The following is a 14,336-nucleotide window of genomic DNA, read 5'->3' as shown; positions in this document are numbered from 1 at the left end:
AGTATAAATTATAGCTACCGGCTGGAATAAACCATACTTTCAATAATCTCAGAGGAGATGATCAAACCTAACCTACTGAAAGTTTGTAAGCAGTCGAAACACTGCTCACTAAACTGCACATTTCAAAATCTTAGATCAGTCAAGTGGACTTTCTTTTTTACGCATTAATTTCTGGCTCTATTTCTCTGAAACTTCAACCTTCATCTCATAGCATGCATATTTTAGAGCAGGGGTGTCAAACTCAATTTAAACATGTGCCAATTGGTGCTCGTGCAGGCAAGATTCACGCGAGCCACAACACAAATTTACAAATTTTGTTAAATTTATATTCTGAAGTGAGGATTCAAGAATATGGATAGAATAAAACACTATATAATTGTATTTATAAAACGAAAATTATTCTTTTTTTACCCGAAACTTGGCCAGCGATTTCCTCGTACAAGTTTTGCTACATCTGGATTCAAAAGACTGAGAACGTTAGAATATATTTTGAGGGAATTCCTACTTCTTTTTGTCATTTAAAACCGAATCATTCCGGAATCCCACTTAGAATGGCAGACATATCGTTTCCAAACGACGCCTGAACTGAGTCAGCGTGTTTATTTAAGACCGCAGGCCTTCAGGTAAGGGCACTGGACCACGTTTATACTCGTCTTCAGTAGCTAAAGGGTTAACGAGGGGCGAGGGTACTGCCCCGACTACCCTAAGCGCTATTTTCTTCATAACAATTTTTTGTCTATTTTCATTTTATTTCAGTACAAAGTGGGCCACAAAAAATTACATCGGAGGGCCGCTAATTTGATACCCCTGTTTTAGAGCGTTATGTATCGTTCAAAAGAAAGCAACAATATCCTCTTCTGAGACGGAAACATAATTGAAATCAAGTTCACTTCACATAAACGGATTTTAATCAACAACTGATGATGGACGATGTTCCGAACCTGAACTGGAGTGCAAAAAACAACACGCGTGTTACTATCAGTAATAAAATCAGCGTTATTATCAAGAACTGCGGACCTAACCTAACCACATTTTCAACAATACATTCAAAAACTGTGCTTCATAAATAAGTACAAATATACAGGGTGAACCAGTAAGTATTGTCCATAGGCCCTACTGTGTGTAGTACATCTACAGTGGAGTTCAATGTCGTATTGGCCAACTTCATATTTTCCACTGTTCTTGAATAATGTCACTTTGTTTGGAGAATAACTTATGCTTCAAAATGGTGTCAATTTTTAGAAAATTTATCTGTCTTTCTAACCGTGTCACCAGAATCGAATTCGGACTAAAACTTTCTGAGTAATAACAATTTTATTGGAAAAAAGTAATGATTTTAGAAAAAAAATTTAAAGTAACGTCACTTAAGAACAGAGGAAAATATGAAGTTGGCCAATACGTCATTGAACTCCACTGTAGACGTACTTCACACAGTAGGCCTATGGACAATACTTACTGATTCACCCTGTATACATGTAAGTTCACTGAGTGCTAGCTGTAATAAGTTAAGCAGGACTAGAAATCGTAGACTTTAAACGAGAACCAAGCCCTAGAGAAAGAATTAAGCCTAAGCATTTTATTCAGCAAACTATGGGCTAGAAAACACAGGTTGGCCTCACAGTCGAATTTGCTAATTAGAAGCTACCATTTCGCCTAACTATCGGCTTAGATTATCTCTAGACACGTTTAAACAGGAATGGCATAGTCTTATCAAATCTGTTTATATTTTACATTTGCATTGTTAAATACTACATTAATGCAAATTTACTTATATGAAGAAGGAACAGTTTTCTCTCCAACCAGGACATAAAGCTAAATATATCCTGAAATTTTAAAGGATAATTATAGAAATACACAGGATTATATGGTAAATCATGAACAGATATGAAGAGAATGTGAACAGAGAAGCTCAATTTTAATACAAAGATATGAAACCTTCCTTAGAGTTAACCATGGACCTCTACCTACATAGCAGCATCATTAGCGAATCTAACCGGACATATTCTCTTCATTTCCTGTAAACAGTTTAATTAAATATGAAACTGGGAGAGGCCAAAAGACTGAGATAGCACGAGAAAGTGGGAAATAAAGTCAAACACCACGAGGAAATGACTTTAATTATCTTAAACAAAATAATGATCTTCTCTTTTAACTTGAAACAAGCTAGAAATCAGCTACTCCAGTGCATTGTGCATAATATGCAAGATCCATGTGTTGAATTAATGCAGTAACTATATTCTGCACGCCACAGCTTCCGTTCATTCTACTGACAGACATTCAGTATGTAAACCACAGATATATTGCTAATTACAGGCTAGTGAACCCGATCAGTAACACTTAATTGAGTAATTCCATTTTCCACCTTTTAATTAAAACTAATATATTTGTAATATTCTCTGCGAGAAAATGATTTTAACAATTAATAATATTACCTGCTTTTATTTTAAAAAAAACTTATTGTTAGTTTCAGGAGTCAATTTCTTTGAACTTTAAGATCAACGTTTTTTTTTATTAAAGCTTCAGTTCATTGAATTTGTTGGCTTATGCTCTCCTAACATCTACTTTTCGGGTACAAGAATGTAAGATAAGTTTATATTTTGCCCAAAATTGTTCCACATGCAAAAATTTAGGGATTCAAAATAATTGGAATAACCCAAACACATATGTACAGTTAGAAAACATAATGCACTTATTGATTTATAAATAAGAATTGAAGGTTGCGTGTCACAGTTGCTTTCTGTATCCATCTAACCGCTCGTTTCTCTTTTCTACGACTTTTATTCTAGAAGAACACCGTCCATTATTACACCAATCCAATTCTAGCTATATTTAGGATATCTATTGACGTAATCCATTACTAAAATATTTCTTGAAATTTTATCTCCATCATTTTCAATCACTTGTTAAATGAGAAACAAAATAAATATAGACATAACTGGCAAAATGATTGTCTGGAATAACACATAAATTTGACAGGAAATATTATCAAAAAGTCAAGGTCGTAATAATCTAGTTTACTTGGAAAAACAGACGTTCAATGATGTTATACTTTTGTATTTTGTAATGAATGATTAATTTTTGGGAGGTTAATCAACATTTACTGGTTAACTAGAAAAATTTTATTGTGTAATGATTACAAAACTAGATGAGGTGTTTGGAAGAACCTCATGCTTTGAATGTTGTGCCGACAACCTTTGGAGTAAGACGCCTTTCCTAGTTAATACGAATTTGAAAGGGCAATTGAACAACTCAGAAAGCTGTAGTAAATATCGGATAGTAGACAAGGTATACCTCTTTTGACGAGGAGAAGTATTTAGCCTGTAGGAAAAGGTCATCCGAATTTGCTGGCTTCCCAATCCATGGGAAAATATACATAAAGGGTAGCTATCTTTTGGGGAATTTAAGGTAAAATTGAACGGAAAAATATCGAATTGGGTTGAAGTTCGTTTAGATTTCTACTTGTTTTGACACTGTTATCTAGTTCTAAGACCAAAACTGAAGTGTACATAAAGGGTAGCCTTCTTTTGGAAAATATAAAGTGAAATTCAACGGAAAAATACCGATTTAGGTTATGATTCGTCTAGATTTCTACTTGTTTTGTCTCTGTTACTTAGTTTTAAGACCAAAGCTACAGTATACATAAAAGGTAGCCTTATTTTGGAAAATATAAGGTAAAATTCAATGGAAAAATGTCAAATTGGGTGACAGTTCGTCTAAATTTGTACTTGTTTTGTCGCTTATCTAGTTTTGAGGCCAAAGGTAAAATATAAATAATGGATTGCCATCTTTTGGAAAATGTAAGGTAAAATTCAATGGAAATGAAATTTATATGAAATAACAGATAAATTAATTGTATCGTGTAGAAATAGATAATGTTTTGTGCGACCAATAAAGGCTCTAAAGAGGTGGAAGATTGAAAAGGGTCGTTAGTAGTAGACATTCAACGCCGACAAGACAAGGCGTCCATCCTTTCCTTACTAGCATAGGGCAATCCTGGAACTAACCACGGTTGACGATGGGTATGTGTACACTACTACCACTACTACCAAATGGTATCTGTGTAAAGTGTACAAGGTGGTAAGCATGGCCCAGGGCGGGGCATTGCTATGCCGGCCGCAAGGTACCGACACTGGCTTTCACATGTTGTATAATTAATAAATTCCAAGCTTGGAGGATCAATGAAGCTAGTAATTAAGTTTGTCGGACATAACAGTGCTCGCATTCTAATCACTCTCTCTCACTTTATATTGTATATATATATCTATTATATATATCTTTAAATGTACTTCATGAATACACAGTCGGCTATACTTCTTTTTCTTATTTTAACTAGTTTTTTCCACTATTTAACAAATTGAAGAAGAGTTCAATTTGTGTCGACTTGTTAATGGTCATGTGATTCATTTATTAATGTAAAGTAATGCTTATTTTTTCAGATGGGCTTCACGCCCAACTACCAAATTAGGTGTCGTGGACGGAGGCGGCTAGCAAACATACTTAACTGTAAATTTCTTTTATTAACCATTAAATAAAATCTGAGCTCTAGACTGTGGGAATCGACCCACGAACCAACAATACAAACTAGCTTTGCGGGCCTCGCCTCTAACCGCTCGGCTATCGTGGTGCCTGATTTATTTATTATATTCGTAGTCATTTAGCTTAAAATAATACAGATATTACAAATTTTTTTCATCAACAGAATATTTGCAGATACTACCATTTTTCCTTTAAGTCCATTCATTATTTTTATTATTATTCTCCTTACAGTGAAAGTAGTGCAATCGTGCATATTTCCTATTCTGAGTGTTCACACGAATGTTTGTTTGTAAGTGATCAGATTTTTCTTCTTTTTTTAAAATATTTTTCCACAACTTAAATCGAATATTGCTTAACAAAATACTTGAAAACGTCACTAAAAGTAGTAACGAGTAGAAGGGAGAGGAATAAAACAATATCTTTTAATATCTAATTAAGTTTCGTACTCTTTAGTTGTTTTTATTAATATTGTATGCAAAAAAGACTTTTTTTAAGTTCCAACAACTTGAAACAATGGTTGACTGTTAAGACATAAAATATACAATAATTAATCCGGGGGCTACGTTTTTAATTAATCCAAAAGAGGGGCAACAGCGCAGAATAGGGGCCAGCAGTTAGACATCCATTATTAAAGAAATTCTTTAAAACATTTCTTAAAATAAAATAACACTAACGATGAGAAAAATCATTTTTTTTTTTTAGAAGAATGGTGAGTGGAAGGAACGCCTCTCTCTGGAAAAGTCTTCTGTTTTCCTTCATTTCCTTTTTTGTTTTGTTTTTGTTTTTTTTTAATTTTAAAAACAACTCTTGTTTCAAAAAAACGAATAAATAAACAAAAGTATGCCCGAGGAAGTTGAAAACAATGAAAGAGAAAACTTTGCTGTTAGTCAGGAAAACATTGCACATTTCACTCGCCTTCTACACATGAGAAAATGGTTTTTTTCTAAATAAGTTTTTTTAATCTCAATATTATTATTTACCAACCGATTATTTAAAATAAAATCCACGTAAATACAATTTTTCTGCAACCATGTAGGAATGTTCTCATTACTCAATTAAAATCAGCTGTGTAATGCCCAACTTTACCTCACTAGTGGGGAAAAATTCCCATTAATGGCACTTTCCTCACTAGTGAGTGAAAAAACATTATTGTGCTTCCTTGATATAAGAAGTTTTGTTATTAAATATTTTCTGTAAAACTTTAATAAGCTTATTTAAATTTATTTTATCTAAATAATTAAAAAACGAATATTAAAAAAATAAAATAAAAATTGAAAGGAATATAGAAATAAAAATAATACTTTAATAAATAATTAGATATTTTTAATTATAACAGTTAAAAAGGTTATAGTGTTACCTTATAGAAATTTAAAATGAATTCTAGTGATTCCTGTTTAGTTTTTTTTTTAAGTTAATAACCCTAATGGTTGCAGAAAAAATATAATATTTAACTCGACTGTAAAGTATTTTCCTCACACTCGGCAATTTGCACTTGCACTCGCCTCGCTTCGCTCGCTCGTGCGTGTAAACCCTGCCTCGTGTAAGGAAAAGTACTACTTTCCACACTTGTTAAATAAAGAACTATTCTTTTTCTAGTAGAAACCACCAACTTTTATTAACTCTTTACAATATTGTGCTCTAACTACTGCATTTTTAACTTAATATTTTATTAGCTGTAGACTTACCAAAGTGTAGCATAAATCCGTATTATAGATCTAAAATTGAGAGACTGAGTAAAAATTGCAGTACCACTGCTTGAACTAGGAAAATGTTTGCCCAGCCAGATCCAATAACAAACACAATAGGCCAGACATCCCCTATTAGAGGATGAACTGAAGAAGTAAGGCTTTTGAATAGTTGATATTGCTGGAAATAGCCAATTATTTTGAGTAGTTGCTACAAACAGTCAAACTATGTTGACTTTTTTTTTTTTATCTTTGTAAGTAGATCTCTGTGTGAGGAGACATCCTACAATATTCAAAACCACTCTGGGTCTTGTAAAAAAGAAACCTTTTTCCCGAACAAAAATAATGACAGACAGATTATGGGACGGAAACTCTGTTTTGGATCTAAGATTCACGGCTGTCCAAACAAAGCGAGCTTAAGACGTAACAACTTAAGATCCTCTACTAATTCTGACTAAAATTGAAATCTAAACCTCGTCTTCTCATATCCCCAACATTCTGCCATTAGATTTCCTTCTCTGCCTCAAAACGTCCGCAGATAGCATTTTTGTAGAGATGTCTCCTAATCATAACAACTAACCTCACTGATAATGGGCACATTATTACACTTAATCACTTGCGATTGAAAGCATTTACTTTCAAATACTTCCAAATTTTCACAGTTTTATGCACAATTCTATAATTAGTAGTTTTCCTTTTTTTACATTAATTACCTTAACATATTGCATCTTAAACTCCTTTTTAAGAACACAATATAACTTTAAAGTTAAAATTTTAAGTTGTATTTAAATATAGAGTGTTCCTTATCTCATAAAACATTCTTATTTTATGGCAAACCAGAAACAACACCGTAACTTACAAAAATACAAAGCTACGTAGATTTTAATTTTAGAGTTTTTACAATAAATATGTTTTGAGATTCGAATTTAAAATGTTTTATAAAACTCATTCTATTTTAATTATTTAAATAAGTTTTGTTGTTCATTCTTTTTGGTGATTGATTCATAGTTTCAATAGGATGAAAAAATAATTGCCATTTCAGTCGTGATACATTTATTCTGCCGAGCTTTCGACCTAGGGACTAGGTCATCTTCAGGGCTAGTTTACAAAGTAATATTTTTACATTCCAGGGTTGGTGTGTCTTCTGTCTTGTCTGTTCTGGGACTGAGTGTGATCTGTCTTTAAATAAGTTTTGTTATCTAAAAATAGCCAAGTTCAGAAAAAATCTAAATGAAATCAAATTTGGTCGAGATAAAAGACTAACCTGAACCTCAACCGTCTTTTTCTAAGGTTCTTACAATTTTCCAAACATTATTCTTACTCAGTACGTCACAAATTGTATATTTTCCTGAATAGGTGCTTTGAAGGAAGCCTCCCACCTCTATTTTCCTCTCCGTGGAGCTGCCTTAAACGACTTTTCCTTAAAACTATCCAAATAAAACTTGCAGTTAAAAGCAATTCGAGAGTTTAAAGGAAATATTAGGAAATCATTTGCCAGGAAATCTTTTGTTGCCTTTGCTAGAAAACCAATTGTAGAAGGCTAATAGATAATGTCTATCAATAATTACTAACATTATAGCGGAAAAATAGCAGCAAGTTACGGGAAATATACGCACGAACAGAAAAGATGTAAAAAATAATTATGTAGTTAAGTAATTTAAGATTTGTTTTCGCTAATTTTTTAATTATCTGAATTACGCGTTAATCTAATACTCTATAATTTAGCCTAACCTTCAGCGGGTAGTCTTTTCATCTAAGTTTAAAATTAATCTCCTGAATAATTAAAAAGAGTGCATAAAAATAAATTATTTTGAATACTTAAGGGAAGTATTTTTTGTTTAATTTGTCCACACTTGGTCAATAAATAATTGTTAACAATGACTTGAATAATTTACATTTCATTTCAATCAATTCAATCTCTCACAAAACTCTTTTTAAAGACTCTAGATCGTTCCATCGTGGGGGTCAAGCGAGGCTGTTTTTCTTTAGAAATAAGGCAGACAAAGTTTAGTTGAACTTCTGTGAGCTAAAAAATTCAGCAAACACATTGTACAAGTGTTGACAAAAATCGATGTTCGTACGATGACTACTCAAGGTAGACCATGTTGAGAATCGTACTGGTGCAATAAAAACGCCCTCGGGGGTTTTACAACTCCACCAAGAGGGTTGGCATATGGATATCCCTAACACAATAGGTAACAGACTGCATTTGCTCGTTCTATATTAATGAAAACAAGGAAAACAAGGTTTACTAGATGGGGAGAACTGCAGAAAACATTGCAATTGTACATAGTTCCTTGTAAGTTTACTTTCTAACTTTGTGCCTATTAAACTAAATCAAGACTTATCGGTTTCTCTAGAAAACCTTTATGCTTGGTGTAGAGGGGGGATGAGCATTGGGTTGTTTAGTTTGAGTAAAAAGTTTAAGGTTCCTGAAAGGCTGGGATGTGGAATACGGTAGTAAGCATTGTTTGTTGGAGTAATGTAATAGGTTTAATATCGTTGTAACTTGATCCCGGATGGTACGTGCTTTGACTTCTGCTAGATGCACAGATGCAAGGTTACCTCTCACTTAGAATCGCTCTTGGAAACCTCTTTTGGTCTCCAGCTCTCTCTCTGTTTTCCCCCCCTCTCCATTCCGACCAGACACGAATTTAAATGATCCATTAACTGAAGCTGCAGACGCGATATTAATCCGCAGTCTTGTTCCGTAATTACACCGATATCTCTCCGCACCAGTTTAAAGCCCGGACAATATTCCCTTACACCCTTTACTATCTTCACCCTTCGCTACACCTGTACAGTGATGTCATTTACATATTTATTTAGGAATTTATCTCGTTTTCATTACCTTTCATTACAACAATAATCTTGTATTTTCTAAAATGAGTGCAAATTATTATAGCATTTATTTCTTATATTAACCATTAAATAAAATTTAAGGCATAGACCGGGAATCGAACCCAGTAACCAACAATACAAATTAGCTTTGCGGGCTTTGCCTCTAACTGCTCGACTACCGTGGCGCCACAATTGTACTCCATTTAACGGCTATCCAAAGGGCGTTAATAAAGCTAATTCACAACCTTCCGACAAAAACGGTTACTTCTTACAGAAAAATCAATTCCTTATGAAGAATTCTAACAAAATAACTCATGTAAAATATAAAATTTAATTGCAATGAAATTTACGTTAAACTATTTCCTATTTTGACATTAATTTTTTACGTGTATTTATTTTATTTAGTTCTTTTAATGTAAGCGGTCCCGCATGAGTTGTGGAGACTGCATTTGCCTTTAGTGCAAACATTTGGATTCAGAGCAATGGAAATCGCAGAGTATAATAACTAAGGAACGGATTTTTATGTATTTAAAAATGCCAAATATTTAATTAAAATATGCATTTATTTTCGTCAATTATGTGGAAAATATGATATTTTCTTAAAATATTTTCTGGAATATTTAAGTAAAATGGACATTTTTTTTTATGAAAATGGAATTTTTTTGGGGGGGGGACAAGTTATAATTATTTATACAAGAAAAGAACATTTTTACAATTTATAATAATTTATTAGGAACAAAATAATTTGTTTTTACAAGTTATAATGATTTATACTACAAAGAACAGTTTTACTATTTATAAAAAGATGTGTTAAATTTTCAATTTTGAAAACTTCACTCTTCGAAATTGTTTGCAACCACATGAAATTTCAAATGTTAGAACGTAAAGTGACGACGATCTGGGCGTAAGATGGACTTGTAACGACTAAAAGATCGTTCAACATCTACAGATGTTATAGGTGCCTTGCTGAAAGAAGTTATCTCGTTGGTTGTAAATGGTACACGATGTTCTGAGGTGACTTCTGTTCCACTGATAATATCAGAAATCTGGCAGATGGTCTACCACCCTTTGTTCTTGCTCAGTACTTCTACCAGTTTTGATCTGATCAGATCTCCCTTACTCCCAGGTATTCCTTCCACCTTTTCGATGACTTTTTTAACGTTGGACACGTTTTCTGTCAGTAGAACATTTTGGGACTCAAGTTGGGTAATGGCTTGTGCAAGAAATACGCAATTGTCAGAAATGAATGCAAGGTCATTCCTTAAATTAGGTTTCTCGAATAAAGACTTGGCTGTATTTATCGCTACTGCTTCGTCTTCGAGATGTGAAAAGACATACTTGATTTTATTGTAGTTTTCATAGTAATACTGAGCTGCTTCCAGCCAAGTACCCCATCTTGTCAATATTGGTTCTGGTGGAAGGCACAAGTCTGGATTGAGATCTTTTAGCATTTTAATGCGACTTGGTGCTTTTAAAAACACTTTTTTAACCACTGTAATTCACAGTCTGTGGTTCACAGTTCCTGTCAACCACCTCCCAATTATGAAAATGTGCCCAAAATGAAAAATATGTACATATTTTGATTAAATATGTAGAAATATTTATTTATTTTAATCAAATATGTATAAATATGCGATAACATCCAAGTATGTGGAAATATGTGAAATAAAAGTAGGCTCAAACGGCTTAAAGAGTGTCAGTATGAATACTTCTAGTTGAAAAACGTCTGTAAATTGCCTAGAAAAAAATATGTAAATACATACGAATCCGTTCCCTAATAATAACAATCGTTTAATTGTTGGCATAGAAACTCAGATCGACTGAAATCAGCTCAACGAATACGAACTAGAGTTGCAAAATCGCCTATATTTCTGGGTTCTAAACAGAATTCTTATTATAATTTTTATTCGAATGCATCTTCCATTAATCTATAAAAGAAATGAGATAAAAATAGAGTTGGATATTTCTAATAGTTATTGAAAAACTTGGCAACTAAAAAGAGTGTTAGAATGAAAAAATAATCACAAACTTTTTTTTTTTACACCCAACTTTACGATTTCTGTGATTTACGGTGAAGGAGGGACTTGCCAATAAATTATTTATTATTTGAAGGCAAGGATGCCACGAGCTTAAGACTGCCTGGTGGCCTGCTATCTGGTGGACGGTCACCATAAAATCCGATTCAATTGGAAAAAAGAAGGAAGGGAGAATTAAATTACTGCAAACCCGCGGGGATTAGATCTTTCAGATTAATCTTTAAGTCTTGAGCACGAATTAAATGTCATTAGGGTGTTATTTTCGATCTGTCATTTTAAATAGATAATTAACTATTGCCTCGTTTTCATTAGGCAAGCTTAATCTACTCGAAAATACCTGAAAAACTCTGTAGCTGTTCAACTATTGCTTGTAACTCTGCTTTCTGATCTGATGACAAAATAGGAGTTTTGAGAGCACATACAAAACATGTTATCAAGAATTGTGCGTGAAATATGAGCTCTACGAACAGATAGCCTTCGAAGCTGCCATGAAGATAGGCGATTAAAGATACACTCATTCCTGGAGAATCAACCAATACTGATTCCGCTAAAACTTGTTACACAATGTATCAAGTTATGAATTTGTATTATATTTTTGATGACCGTAAATTATTAATATTTAGGATTAAACTAGCGAGGATTCGGTCGACAAATTTAGTTTTTTTCCTGTGACTCACGACCGATTCACATAACAAATCCCTGAAGAAAACAATAAATTTGTCGAAACGTTGGCTAAAGACTAAGTTGCTGTTTTTTGTTTGTCCGAATCCTCGACACTATAATCCTAAATATGTATTGTTGAGCTATTCAATCTTTTAGCATTATATCAGAATATCCTCCGTGGTCAGGGCCAGGCTTCGGGCGCTAATAATTAAAGATTCATTAATAATAAATATGCAATATTGATCAGTTTACAGTTCAACAATTGAAATATTTTATTTTACACAGAAGAATTCCCGTTCTTTACTTAACTTTGTCTCAACATTTCTAGCCCGTTCAAGAACGCCGATACTACTGCACCGGTTACATTAATGCAAACTCATTTCTTATTCCTAAAGGAAACTGCACGAGAGATGAAGTATTTTTAAAAAAATAATTCTCACTTTGATTTAGAAAGAAAAACAAACTTCTTTCATTATTATGATTATTGTTTTAAAAATTTAAGGGCACGTCAATATCTATTCACTAATAGATACCCAAACGCTCCAATCTCCAAAGGATTCAATCGCTACAATCTAAAATACTTCGAACTATCGTAAACGCTCTATTTTATGTCTCCAACCTGACTATACACACTGACCTTAACATTCCTTTTGTCACCCAAGTTGCTAAAACAAGATACATAAAACTCCACTTCAGCCTGCAATCTCATATAAATCCTCTAGCTCAAAATCTTTCTTCTAGAACTCTTCCTGACAACCCGACAAGACGTCTTAAAAGACAGTGGCCTCGTGATCTCCTCTCCACAGTGAAGAGTGTGACTAACCATATAATGTTTTGGAGTGTTACCACTGGGTAACTTCTCCACTCATTTACTTCTACTGTTCACTGTTATCAATGTTACTTATAGCGCCAACGCGCTGATTGTAGCACCAATAAACGCAAAAAAACAAAACAAAAAAAACGTCAATATCTGCTCATTGGCGCCTGGAGCTTTTTACCGCCGTTCTAAAGGCAGTGTTCTCTCGTTAAAGATAATGCTGTTCATAAACAGATTTCTTAAACTCTTTAATACGTAAATTCGAAATTATTAATCTCTTCTTTTTTTTTATCATTTATGTCAAAATTGCAGAATATTTAATTCTACAGATAATTTACAAACTTTGTTAATAAACTACAAAATTGTTTGTAATTTGAATCTTGAATTAGAAATTTTGGAATTTGCAAATGATATATGCGTCTAGTCTAGCGCACGCATCCTTTTTTTTTATAATTGGCTCTTTATATATATTTTTAGTCTATTTACATAAATGACGGGAAATTATAAAAGCAAAACCTGTTGTGAATATTCTCGCAATTTTCATTGGCTGCAATTAAACTATAGTAAAGTAAGGCTTATTATTTCAGATGGGCTTTACGTCTGTAAACCTAATTAGGTGTTGCGGACGGAGACGACTAGCAAACATACTTTTCACAATTAAATTATCATATTAACCATTAAATAAAATACAAGGCCCTGAACCGGAAATCGAACTAAGTACGACAATACTTCTCAGCTTTGCGGACGTCAACGCTTTGCTATCGTGGCACCTTTGTGCAGAGCCCATGCTAATCTTCTCTGAATCGTTCCAGTTTTTTGGTATATGTACTCGCCAAAACGAGTATAATTAAACTAAGTAAATATAGAAATAATGAAATAGGGGTAAAAAAAGTTGAGGAAAATGAATCACAGAAAGTACTATAACTTTTTTGAAGATTGCAATAACAGAGAATGGGGCAAAATGAGCTAGATGCTTGAACGATTCCAGTCAGATAGAATACTAAAATGGTCCCAGACTGGGAGCAGGATATATTTGAAAACTTCAACAAACATCTGACCAATAACATTTGCTATCTTTCACACAGAATCCCCGAACTGAACCCCCTCTCTTTGCTACAAACTGTAGGGGCTCACCCTCTAGACATTTACCACGTTGGACCACCGTCCAACATGTGCAAACATGAGTTGCTAAATTTTGTATGCAGCTAATTTGATAGTACTTTGTCAAGGGGGGTTTTTAAATGGTGATTAGTTCCGTGGCGAGTTGTTCTTTTTATTTAAATTTTTAGATTTTTTGGTTTAGTTCAGTCAATTAAAAAGGGAGAAAGAATATTGCTAATTTTAGTCTCATTTGTTTTTAATTATTATTTTGCAAAGCTTTCGATGAAGGGACTTGGTCAACTTCTGGGCTTATGTTATTGACAATTATACTATTTTTTACATTGTTATATGTAAGGTTAGTTTGTCTTCTGTCGTGACCCTTTATGTACTCAATAGCTTCCTTAAAAGTAAATGCCTCACTTGCCTTTATAAAGTATTATAAAGTAAGTAGGCGGAAACCAATTGAGCGGATGTAATATTTTACAGGATAAATTTTTTGGTTTTTATCGATTCATTAGCACAAATCGATTTAAGAGAATTTTTATTACGTATATTGCACTAAAAGTAAGTCTATTTCGCTCTTTTATCTGCAAATATTCAAATTTAGAAATATTTCTGAATTATTGTAAATCAAAAGACTGATTATAATAAATAAAT

General features: G+C 33.2%; 1 protein-coding gene and 1 non-coding gene across 2 annotated transcripts in view; both read right to left on the bottom strand.

Moving 5' to 3' along the window:
- LOC141454559 (roundabout homolog 1-like) overlaps positions 1-14,336 on the bottom strand; it is a 573,443-nt gene that overhangs the window by 284,508 nt on the left and 274,599 nt on the right. The gene's annotated exons all lie outside the window — the stretch shown is intronic.
- LOC141454842 (U6 spliceosomal RNA) lies at positions 13,313-13,421 on the bottom strand. The gene has a single exon (XR_012458988.1). It is a non-coding gene; the product is annotated as a U6 spliceosomal RNA (small nuclear RNA).

This window comes from Rhodnius prolixus, unplaced genomic scaffold (assembly GCF_049639745.1).
Source record: "Rhodnius prolixus isolate KJV_2025 unplaced genomic scaffold, Rpr scaffold_9, whole genome shotgun sequence".
Classification (NCBI taxonomy): domain Eukaryota; kingdom Metazoa; phylum Arthropoda; class Insecta; order Hemiptera; family Reduviidae; genus Rhodnius; species Rhodnius prolixus.
Note: the sequence above shows the minus strand (reverse complement) of the source record. Positions and strands in the feature narration are given on the sequence as shown.